The sequence below is a fragment of the Protomyctophum parallelum genome, assembly GCF_964188405.1.
Source record: "Protomyctophum parallelum genome assembly, chromosome: 8".
In the NCBI taxonomy this organism is placed as follows: domain Eukaryota; kingdom Metazoa; phylum Chordata; class Actinopteri; order Myctophiformes; family Myctophidae; genus Protomyctophum; species Protomyctophum parallelum.
This window is the reverse complement of record NC_139703.1, coordinates 17,951,331-17,964,144: the sequence shown is the minus strand read 5'-3', so window position 1 is coordinate 17,964,144 and position 12,814 is coordinate 17,951,331.

The following is a 12,814-nucleotide window of genomic DNA, read 5'->3' as shown; positions in this document are numbered from 1 at the left end:
ATGCTAATAGTCCTACATACTTACACCTAGCAACCCCATTCTAGCCTACTTAGGTTCATCTTACGGTGGACATGTTTGCCTGAAAAGGAATCTTTGAAATGTTTCATAGTTTTAGAAATATAGTGCTTTCAAATTTGAGACATTTAACATTGGGCTCAATGGCAGCTCTATAGGCACGTCAAAAGTCACTTTCACCTAGAAACTCCATTCACACTTTTTATTATTCAGCTTACTGTGGAGACACATGCTGGAACTTTTTTTTATTTTTATGTTTTGTAGTTTATGAGTTATTTAACTTAAACGCCCAATGCATTCTCTATGGCAATAGCACAAAATTTGGCATGCTAATAGTCCTACATACTTACACCTAGCAACCCCATTCTAGCCTACTTAGGTTCATCTTACGGTGGACATGTTTGCCTGAAAAGGAATCTTTGAAATGTTTCATAGTTTTAGAAATATAGTGCTTTCAAATTTGAGACATTTAACATGGGGCTCAATGGCAGCTCTATAGGCACGTCAAAAGTCACTTTCACCTAGAAACTCCATTCACACTTTTTATTATTCAGCTTACTGTGGAGACACATGCTGGAACTTTTTTTTATTTTTATGTTTTGTAGTTTATGAGTTATTTAACTTAAACGCCCAATGCATTCTCTATGGCAATAGCACAAAATTTGGCATGCTAATAGTCCTACATACTTACACCTAGCAACCCCATTCTAGCCTACTTAGGTTCATCTTACGGTGGACATGTTTGCCTGAAAAGGAATCTTTGAAATGTTTCATAGTTTTAGAAATATAGTGCTTTCAAATTTGAGACATTTAACATGGGGCTCAATGGCAGCTCTATAGGCACGTCAAAAGTCACTTTCACCTAGAAACTCCATTCACACTTTTTATTATTCAGCTTACTGTGGAGACACATGCTGGAACTTTTTTTTATTTTTATGTTTTGTAGTTTATGAGTTATTTAACTTAAACGCCCAATGCATTCTCTATGGCAATAGCACAAAATTTGGCATGCTAATAGTCCTACATACTTACACCTAGCAACCCCATTCTAGCCTACTTAGGTTCATCTTACGGTGGACATGTTTGCCTGAAAAGGAATCTTTGAAATGTTTCATAGTTTTAGAAATATAGTGCTTTCAAATTTGAGACATTTAACATGGGGCTCAATGGCAGCTCTATAGGCACGTCAAAAGTCACTTTCACCTAGAAACTCCATTCACACTTTTTATTATTCAGCTTACTGTGGAGACACATGCTGGAACTTTTTTTTATTTTTATGTTTTGTAGTTTATGAGTTATTTAACTTAAACGCCCAATGCATTCTCTATGGCAATAGCACAAAATTTGGCATGCTAATAGTCCTACATACTTACACCTAGCAACCCCATTCTAGCCTACTTAGGTTCATCTTACGGTGGACATGTTTGCCTGAAAAGGAATCTTTGAAATGTATCATAGTTTTAGAAATATAGTGCTTTCAAATTTGAGACATTTAACATGGGGCTCAATGGCAGCTCTATAGGCACGTCAAAAGTCACTTTCACCTAGAAACTCCATTCACACTTTTTATTATTCAGCTTACTGTGGAGACACATGCTGGAACCTTTTTTTATTTTTATGTTTTGTAGTTTATGAGTTATTTAACTTAAACGCCCAATGCATTCTCTATGGCAATAGCACAAAATTTGGCATGCTAATAGTCCTACATACTTACACCTAGCAACCCCATTCTAGCCTACTTAGGTTCATCTTACGGTGGACATGTTTGCCTGAAAAGGAATCTTTGAAATGTTTCATAGTTTTAGAAATATAGTGCTTTCAAATTTGAGACATTTAACATGGGGCTCAATGACAGCTCTATAGGCACGTCAAAAGTCACTTTCACCTAGAAACTCCATTCACACTTTTTATTATTCAGCTTACTGTGGAGACACATGCTGGAACTTTTTTTTATTTTTATGTTTTGTAGTTTATGAGTTATTTAACTTAAACGCCCAATGCATTCTCTATGGCAATAGCACAAAATTTGGCATGCTAATAGTCCTACATACTTACACCTAGCAACCCCATTCTAGCCTACTTAGGTTCATCTTACGGTGGACATGTTTGCCTGAAAAGGAATCTTTGAAATGTTTCATAGTTTTAGAAATATAGTGCTTTCAAATTTGAGACATTTAACATGGGGCTCAATGACAGCTCTATAGGCACGTCAAAAGTCACTTTCACCTAGAAACTCCATTCACACTTTTTATTATTCAGCTTACTGTGGAGACACATGCTGGAACTTTTTTTTATTTTTATGTTTTGTAGTTTATGAGTTATTTAACTTAAACGCCCAATGCATTCTCTATGGCAATAGCACAAAATTTGGCATGCTAATAGTCCTACATACTTACACCTAGCAACCCCATTCTAGCCTACTTAGGTTCATCTTACGGTGGACATGTTTGCCTGAAAAGGAATCTTTGAATTGTTTCATAGTTTTAGAAATATAGTGCTTTCAAATTTGAGACATTTAACATGGGGCTCAATGGCAGCTCTATAGGCACGAAAAAAGTCACTTTCACCTAGAAACTCCATTCACACTTTTTATTATTCAGCTTACTGTGGAGACACATGCTGGAACTTTTTTTTATTTTTATGTTTTGTAGTTTATGAGTTATTTAACTTAAACGCCCAATGCATTCTCTATGGCAATAGCACAAAATTTGGCATGCTAATAGTCCTACATACTTACACCTAGCAACCCCATTCTAGCCTACTTAGGTTCATCTTACGGTGGACATGTTTGCCTGAAAAGGAATCTTTGAAATGTTTCATAGTTTTAGAAATATAGTGCTTTCAAATTTGAGACATTTAACATGGGGCTCAATGGCAGCTCTATAGGCACGTCAAAAGTCACTTTCACCTAGAAACTCCATTCACACTTTTTATTATTCAGCTTACTGTGGAGACACATGCTGGAACTTTTTTTTATTTTTATGTTTTGTAGTTTATGAGTTATTTAACTTAAAAAGCCCAATGCATTCTCTATGGCAATAGCACAAAATTTGGCATGCTAATAGTCCTACATACTTACACCTAGCAACCCCATTCTAGCCTACTTAGGTTCATCTTACGGTGGACATGTTTGCCTGAAAAGGAATCTTTGAAATGTTTCATAGTTTTAGAAATATAGTGCTTTCAAATTTGAGACATTTAACATGGGGCTCAATGGCAGCTCTATAGGCACGTCAAAAGTCACTTTCACCTAGAAACTCCATTCACACTTTTTATTATTCAGCTTACTGTGGAGACACATGCTGGAACTTTTTTTTATTTTTATGTTTTGTAGTTTATGAGTTATTTAACTTAAACGCCCAATGCATTCTCTATGGCAATAGCACAAAATTTGGCATGCTAATAGTCCTACATACTTACACCTAGCAACCCCATTCTAGCCTACTTAGGTTCATCTTACGGTGGACATGTTTGCCTGAAAAGGAATCTTTGAAATGTTTCATAGTTTTAGAAATATAGTGCTTTCAAATTTGAGACATTTAACATGGGGCTCAATGACAGCTCTATAGGCACGTCAAAAGTCACTTTCACCTAGAAACTCCATTCACACTTTTTATTATTCAGCTTACTGTGGAGACACATGCTGGAACTTTTTTTTATTTTTATGTTTTGTAGTTTATGAGTTATTTAACTTAAACGCCCAATGCATTCTCTATGGCAATAGCACAAAATTTGGCATGCTAATAGTCCTACATACTTACACCTAGCAACCCCATTCTAGCCTACTTAGGTTCATCTTACGGTGGACATGTTTGCCTGAAAAGGAATCTTTGAATTGTTTCATAGTTTTAGAAATATAGTGCTTTCAAATTTGAGACATTTAACATGGGGCTCAATGGCAGCTCTATAGGCACGAAAAAAGTCACTTTCACCTAGAAACTCCATTCACACTTTTTATTATTCAGCTTACTGTGGAGACACATGCTGGAACTTTTTTTTATTTTTATGTTTTGTAGTTTATGAGTTATTTAACTTAAACGCCCAATGCATTCTCTATGGCAATAGCACAAAATTTGGCATGCTAATAGTCCTACATACTTACACCTAGCAACCCCATTCTAGCCTACTTAGGTTCATCTTACGGTGGACATGTTTGCCTGAAAAGGAATCTTTGAAATGTTTCATAGTTTTAGAAATATAGTGCTTTCAAATTTGAGACATTTAACATGGGGCTCAATGGCAGCTCTATAGGCACGTCAAAAGTCACTTTCACCTAGAAACTCCATTCACACTTTTTATTATTCAGCTTACTGTGGAGACACATGCTGGAACTTTTTTTTATTTTTATGTTTTGTAGTTTATGAGTTATTTAACTTAAAAAGCCCAATGCATTCTCTATGGCAATAGCACAAAATTTGGCATGCTAATAGTCCTACATACTTACACCTAGCAACCCCATTCTAGCCTACTTAGGTTCATCTTACGGTGGACATGTTTGCCTGAAAAGGAATCTTTGAAATGTTTCATAGTTTTAGAAATATAGTGCTTTCAAATTTGAGACATTTAACATGGGGCTCAATGGCAGCTCTATAGGCACGTCAAAAGTCACTTTCACCTAGAAACTCCATTCACACTTTTTATTATTCAGCTTACTGTGGAGACACATGCTGGAACTTTTTTTTATTTTTATGTTTTGTAGTTTATGAGTTATTTAACTTAAACGCCCAATGCATTCTCTATGGCAATAGCACAAAATTTGGCATGCTAATAGTCCTACATACTTACACCTAGCAACCCCATTCTAGCCTACTTAGGTTCATCTTACGGTGGACATGTTTGCCTGAAAAGGAATCTTTGAAATGTTTCATAGTTTTAGAAATATAGTGCTTTCAAATTTGAGACATTTAACATGGGGCTCAATGGCAGCTCTATAGGCACGTCAAAAGTCACTTTCACCTAGAAACTCCATTCACACTTTTTATTATTCAGCTTACTGTGGAGACACATGCTGGAACTTTTTTTTATTTTTATGTTTTGTAGTTTATGAGTTATTTAACTTAAACGCCCAATGCATTCTCTATGGCAATAGCACAAAATTTGGCATGCTAATAGTCCTACATACTTACACCTAGCAACCCCATTCTAGCCTACTTAGGTTCATCTTACGGTGGACATGTTTGCCTGAAAAGGAATCTTTGAAATGTTTCATAGTTTTAGAAATATAGTGCTTTCAAATTTGAGACATTTAACATGGGGCTCAATGGCAGCTCTATAGGCACGTCAAAAGTCACTTTCACCTAGAAACTCCATTCACACTTTTTATTATTCAGCTTACTGTGGAGACACATGCTGGAACTTTTTTTTATTTTTATGTTTTGTAGTTTATGAGTTATTTAACTTAAACGCCCAATGCATTCTCTATGGCAATAGCACAAAATTTGGCATGCTAATAGTCCTACATACTTACACCTAGCAACCCCATTCTAGCCTACTTAGGTTCATCTTACGGTGGACATGTTTGCCTGAAAAGGAATCTTTGAAATGTATCATAGTTTTAGAAATATAGTGCTTTCAAATTTGAGACATTTAACATGGGGCTCAATGGCAGCTCTATAGGCACGTCAAAAGTCACTTTCACCTAGAAACTCCATTCACACTTTTTATTATTCAGCTTACTGTGGAGACACATGCTGGAACCTTTTTTTATTTTTATGTTTTGTAGTTTATGAGTTATTTAACTTAAACGCCCAATGCATTCTCTATGGCAATAGCACAAAATTTGGCATGCTAATAGTCCTACATACTTACACCTAGCAACCCCATTCTAGCCTACTTAGGTTCATCTTACGGTGGACATGTTTGCCTGAAAAGGAATCTTTGAAATGTTTCATAGTTTTAGAAATATAGTGCTTTCAAATTTGAGACATTTAACATGGGGCTCAATGACAGCTCTATAGGCACGTCAAAAGTCACTTTCACCTAGAAACTCCATTCACACTTTTTATTATTCAGCTTACTGTGGAGACACATGCTGGAACTTTTTTTTATTTTTATGTTTTGTAGTTTATGAGTTATTTAACTTAAACGCCCAATGCATTCTCTATGGCAATAGCACAAAATTTGGCATGCTAATAGTCCTACATACTTACACCTAGCAACCCCATTCTAGCCTACTTAGGTTCATCTTACGGTGGACATGTTTGCCTGAAAAGGAATCTTTGAATTGTTTCATAGTTTTAGAAATATAGTGCTTTCAAATTTGAGACATTTAACATGGGGCTCAATGGCAGCTCTATAGGCACGAAAAAAGTCACTTTCACCTAGAAACTCCATTCACACTTTTTATTATTCAGCTTACTGTGGAGACACATGCTGGAACTTTTTTTTATTTTTATGTTTTGTAGTTTATGAGTTATTTAACTTAAACGCCCAATGCATTCTCTATGGCAATAGCACAAAATTTGGCATGCTAATAGTCCTACATACTTACACCTAGCAACCCCATTCTAGCCTACTTAGGTTCATCTTACGGTGGACATGTTTGCCTGAAAAGGAATCTTTGAAATGTTTCATAGTTTTAGAAATATAGTGCTTTCAAATTTGAGACATTTAACATGGGGCTCAATGGCAGCTCTATAGGCACGTCAAAAGTCACTTTCACCTAGAAACTCCATTCACACTTTTTATTATTCAGCTTACTGTGGAGACACATGCTGTAACTTTTTTTTATTTTTATGTTTTGTAGTTTATGAGTTATTTAACTTAAACGCCCAATGCATTCTCTATGGCAATAGCACAAAATTTGGCATGCTAATAGTCCTACATACTTACACCTAGCAACCCCATTCTAGCCTACTTAGGTTCATCTTACGGTGGACATGTTTGCCTGAAAAGGAATCTTTGAATTGTTTCATAGTTTTAGAAATATAGTGCTTTCAAATTTGAGACATTTAACATGGGGCTCAATGGCAGCTCTATAGGCACGTCAAAAGTCACTTTCACCTAGAAACTCCATTCACACTTTTTATTATTCAGCTTACTGTGGAGACACATGCTGGAACTTTTTTTTATTTTTATGTTTTGTAGTTTATGAGTTATTTAACTTAAACGCCCAATGCATTCTCTATGGCAATAGCACAAAATTTGGCATGCTAATAGTCCTACATACTTACACCTAGCAACCCCATTCTAGCCTACTTAGGTTCATCTTACGGTGGACATGTTTGCCTGAAAAGGAATCTTTGAAATGTTTCATAGTTTTAGAAATATAGTGCTTTCAAATTTGAGACATTTAACATGGGGCTCAATGGCAGCTCTATAGGCACGTCAAAAGTCACTTTCACCTAGAAACTCCATTCACACTTTTTATTATTCAGCTTACTGTGGAGACACATGCTGGAACTTTTTTTTATTTTTATGTTTTGTAGTTTATGAGTTATTTAACTTAAACGCCCAATGCATTCTCTATGGCAATAGCACAAAATTTGGCATGCTAATAGTCCTACATACTTACACCTAGCAACCCCATTCTAGCCTACTTAGGTTCATCTTACGGTGGACATGTTTGCCTGAAAAGGAATCTTTGAAATGTTTCATAGTTTTAGAAATATAGTGCTTTCAAATTTGAGACATTTAACATGGGGCTCAATGGCAGCTCTATAGGCACGTCAAAAGTCACTTTCACCTAGAAACTCCATTCACACTTTTTATTATTCAGCTTACTGTGGAGACACATGCTGGAACTTGTTTTTATTTTTATGTTTTGTAGTTTATGAGTTATTTAACTTAAACGCCCAATGCATTCTCTATGGCAATAGCACAACATTTGGCATGCTAATAGTCCTACATACTTACACCTAGCAACCCCATTCTAGCCTACTTAGGTTCATCTTACGGTGGACATGTTTGCCTGAAAAGGAATCTTTGAAATGTATCATAGTTTTAGAAATATAGTGCTTTCAAATTTGAGACATTTAACATGGGGCTAAATGGCAGCTCTATAGGCACGTCAAAAGTCACTTTCACCTAGAAACTCCATTCACACTTTTTATTATTCAGCTTACTGTGGAGACACATGCTGGAACCTTTTTTTATTTTTATGTTTTGTAGTTTATGAGTTATTTAACTTAAACGCCCAATGCATTCTCTATGGCAATAGCACAACATTTGGCATGCTAATAGTCCTACATACTTACACCTAGCAACCCCATTCTAGCCTACTTAGGTTCATCTTACGGTGGACATGTTTGCCTGAAAAGGAATCTTTGAAATGTTTCATAGTTTTAGAAATATAGTGCTTTCAAATTTGAGACATTTAACATGGGGCTCAATGGCAGCTCTATAGGCACGTCAAAAGTCACTTTCACCTAGAAACTCAATTCACACTTTTTATTATTCAGCTTACTGTGGAGACACATGCTGGAACTTTTTTTTATTTTTATGTTTTGTAGTTTATGAGTTATTTAACTTAAACGCCCAATGCATTCTCTATGGCAATAGCACAAAATTTGGCATGCTAATAGTCCTACATACTTACACCTAGCAACCCCATTCTAGCCTACTTAGGTTCATCTTACGGTGGACATGTTTGCCTGAAAAGGAATCTTTGAAATGTTTCATAGTTTTAGAAATATAGTGCTTTCAAATTTGAGACATTTAACATGGGGCTCAATGGCAGCTCTATAGGCACGTCAAAAGTCACTTTCACCTAGAAACTCCATTCACACTTTTTATTATTCAGCTTACTGTGGAGACACATGCTGGAACTTTTTTTTATTTTTATGTTTTGTAGTTTATGAGTTATTTAACTTAAACGCCCAATGCATTCTCTATGGCAATAGCACAAAATTTGGCATGCTAATAGTCCTACATACTTACACCTAGCAACCCCATTCTAGCCTACTTAGGTTCATCTTACGGTGGACATGTTTGCCTGAAAAGGAATCTTTGAAATGTTTCATAGTTTTAGAAATATAGTGCTTTCAAATTTGAGACATTTAACATGGGGCTCAATGGCAGCTCTATAGGCACGTCAAAAGTCACTTTCACCTAGAAACTCCATTCACACTTTTTATTATTCAGCTTACTGTGGAGACACATGCTGGAACTTTTTTTTATTTTTATGTTTTGTAGTTTATGAGTTATTTAACTTAAACGCCCAATGCATTCTCTATGGCAATAGCACAAAATTTGGCATGCTAATAGTCCTACATACTTACACCTAGCAACCCCATTCTAGCCTACTTAGGTTCATCTTACGGTGGACATGTTTGCCTGAAAAGGAATCTTTGAAATGTATCATAGTTTTAGAAATATAGTGCTTTCAAATTTGAGACATTTAACATGGGGCTCAATGGCAGCTCTATAGGCACGTCAAAAGTCACTTTCACCTAGAAACTCCATTCACACTTTTTATTATTCAGCTTACTGTGGAGACACATGCTGGAACTTGTTTTTATTTTTATGTTTTGTAGTTTATGAGTTATTTAACTTAAACGCCCAATGCATTCTCTATGGCAATAGCACAAACTTTGGCATGCTAATAGTCCTACATACTTACACCTAGCAACCCCATTCTAGCCTACTTAGGTTCATCTTACGGTGGACATGTTTGCCTGAAAAGGAATCTTTGAAATGTTTCATAGTTTTAGAAATATAGTGCTTTCAAATTTGAGACATTTAACATGGGGCTAAATGGCAGCTCTATAGGCACGTCAAAAGTCACTTTCACCTAGAAACTCCATTCACACTTTTTATTATTCAGCTTACTGTGGAGACACATGCTGGAACTTTTTTTTATTTTTATGTTTTGTAGTTTATGAGTTATTTAACTTAAACGCCCAATGCATTCTCTATGGCAATAGCACAAAATTTGGCATGCTAATAGTCCTACATACTTACACCTAGCAACCCCATTCTAGCCTACTTAGGTTCATCTTACGGTGGACATGTTTGCCTGAAAAGGAATCTTTGAAATGTATCATAGTTTTAGAAATATAGTGCTTTCAAATTTGAGACATTTAACATGGGGCTCAATGGCAGCTCTATAGGCACGTCAAAAGTCACTTTCACCTAGAAACTCCATTCACACTTTTTATTATTCAGCTTACTGTGGAGACACATGCTGGAACTTTTTTTTATTTTTATGTTTTGTAGTTTATGAGTTATTTAACTTAAACGCCCAATGCATTCTCTATGGCAATAGCACAAAATTTGGCATGCTAATAGTCCTACATACTTACACCTAGCAACCCCATTCTAGCCTACTTAGGTTCATCTTACGGTGGACATGTTTGCCTGAAAAGGAATCTTTGAAATGTTTCATAGTTTTAGAAATATAGTGCTTTCAAATTTGAGACATTTAACATGGGGCTCAATGGCAGCTCTATAGGCACGTCAAAAGTCACTTTCACCTAGAAACTCCATTCACACTTTTTATTATTCAGCTTACTGTGGAGACACATGCTGGAACTTTTTTTTATTTTTATGTTTTGTAGTTTATGAGTTATTTAACTTAAACGCCCAATGCATTCTCTATGGCAATAGCACAACATTTGGCATGCTAATAGTCCTACATACTTACACCTAGCAACCCCATTCTAGCCTACTTAGGTTCATCTTACGGTGGACATGTTTGCCTGAAAAGGAATCTTTGAAATGTTTCATAGTTTTAGAAATATAGTGCTTTCAAATTTGAGACATTTAACATGGGGCTCAATGGCAGCTCTATAGGCACGTCAAAAGTCACTTTCACCTAGAAACTCCATTCACACTTTTTATTATTCAGCTTACTGTGGAGACACATGCTGGAACTTTTTTTTATTTTTATGTTTTGTAGTTTATGAGTTATTTAACTTAAACGCCCAATGCATTCTCTATGGCAATAGCACAACATTTGGCATGCTAATAGTCCTACATACTTACACCTAGCAACCCCATTCTAGCCTACTTAGGTTCATCTTACGGTGGACATGTTTGCCTGAAAAGGAATCTTTGAAATGTATCATAGTTTTAGAAATATAGTGCTTTCAAATTTGAGACATTTAACATGGGGCTCAATGGCAGCTCTATAGGCACGTCAAAAGTCACTTTCACCTAGAAACTCCATTCACACTTTTTATTATTCAGCTTACTGTGGAGACACATGCTGGAACTTTTTTTTATTTTTATGTTTTGTAGTTTATGAGTTATTTAACTTAAACGCCCAATGCATTCTCTATGGCAATAGCACAAAATTTGGCATGCTAATAGTCCTACATACTTACACCTAGCAACCCCATTCTAGCCTACTTAGGTTCATCTTACGGTGGACATGTTTGCCTGAAAAGGAATCTTTGAAATGTTTCATAGTTTTAGAAATATAGTGCTTTCAAATTTGAGACATTTAACATGGGGCTCAATGGCAGCTCTATAGGCACGTCAAAAGTCACTTTCACCTAGAAACTCCATTCACACTTTTTATTATTCAGCTTACTGTGGAGACACATGCTGGAACTTTTTTTTATTTTTATGTTTTGTAGTTTATGAGTTATTTAACTTAAACGCCCAATGCATTCTCTATGGCAATAGCACAAAATTTGGCATGCTAATAGTCCTACATACTTACACCTAGCAACCCCATTCTAGCCTACTTAGGTTCATCTTACGGTGGACATGTTTGCCTGAAAAGGAATCTTTGAAATGTTTCATAGTTTTAGAAATATAGTGCTTTCAAATTTGAGACATTTAACATGGGGCTCAATGGCAGCTCTATAGGCACGTCAAAAGTCACTTTCACCTAGAAACTCCATTCACACTTTTTATTATTCAGCTTACTGTGGAGACACATGCTGGAACTTTTTTTTATTTTTATGTTTTGTAGTTTATGAGTTATTTAACTTAAACGCCCAATGCATTCTCTATGGCAATAGCACAACATTTGGCATGCTAATAGTCCTACATACTTACACCTAGCAACCCCATTCTAGCCTACTTAGGTTCATCTTACGGTGGACATGTTTGCCTGAAAAGGAATCTTTGAAATGTTTCATAGTTTTAGAAATATAGTGCTTTCAAATTTGAGACATTTAACATGGGGCTCAATGGCAGCTCTATAGGCACGTCAAAAGTCACTTTCACCTAGAAACTCCATTCACACTTTTTATTATTCAGCTTACTGTGGAGACACATGCTGGAACTTTTTTTTATTTTTATGTTTTGTAGTTTATGAGTTATTTAACTTAAACGCCCAATGCATTCTCTATGGCAATAGCACAACATTTGGCATGCTAATAGTCCTACATACTTACACCTAGCAACCCCATTCTAGCCTACTTAGGTTTATCTTACGGTGGACATGTTTGCCTGAAAAGGAATCTTTGAAATGTTTCATAGTTTTAGAAATATAGTGCTTTCAAATTTGAGACATTTAACATGGGGCTCAATGGCAGCTCTATAGGCACGTCAAAAGTCACTTTCACCTAGAAACTCCATTCACACTTTTTATTATTCAGCTTACTGTGGAGACACATGCTGGAACTTTTTTTTATTTTTATGTTTTGTAGTTTATGAGTTATTTAACTTAAACGCCCAATGCATTCTCTATGGCAATAGCACAAAATTTGGCATGCTAATAGTCCTACATACTTACACCTAGCAACCCCATTCTAGCCTACTTAGGTTCATCTTACGGTGGACATGTTTGCCTGAAAAGGAATCTTTGAAATGTTTCATAGTTTTAGAAATATAGTGCTTTCAAATTTGAGACATTTAACATGGGGCTCAATGGCAGCTCTATAGGCACGTCAAAAGTCACTTTCAC